This window comes from Physeter macrocephalus, chromosome 4 (assembly GCF_002837175.3).
Source record: "Physeter macrocephalus isolate SW-GA chromosome 4, ASM283717v5, whole genome shotgun sequence".
Taxonomy (NCBI): Eukaryota; Metazoa; Chordata; class Mammalia; order Artiodactyla; family Physeteridae; genus Physeter; species Physeter macrocephalus.
In genome coordinates, this window is record NC_041217.1 from 34,235,071 (window position 1) to 34,235,490 (window position 420).

The following is a 420-nucleotide window of genomic DNA, read 5'->3' on the forward strand; positions in this document are numbered from 1 at the left end:
TCTGTACCATTTTTCTAGGTTCCACATATATGCGTTAATATACGATATTTGTTTTTCTCTTTCTGACTTACTTCACTCTGCATGACAGTCTCTAGATCCATCCACATCTCTACAAATGACCCAATTTCGTTCCTTTTTATGGCTGAGCAATATTCCACTGTATATATGTACCACAACTTCTTTATCCATTCGTCTGTCAATGGGCATTTAGGTTGCTTCCATGACCAGGCTATTGTAAATAGTGCTGCAATGAACATTGGGGTGCATGTGTCTTTTTGAATTATGGTTTTCTCCGGGTATATGCCCAGTAGTGGGAATGCTGGGTCATACGGTAATTCTATTTTTAGTTTTTTAAGGAACCTCCATAGTGGTTGTATCAATTTACATTCCCACCAACAGTACAAGAGGGTTCCCTTTTCT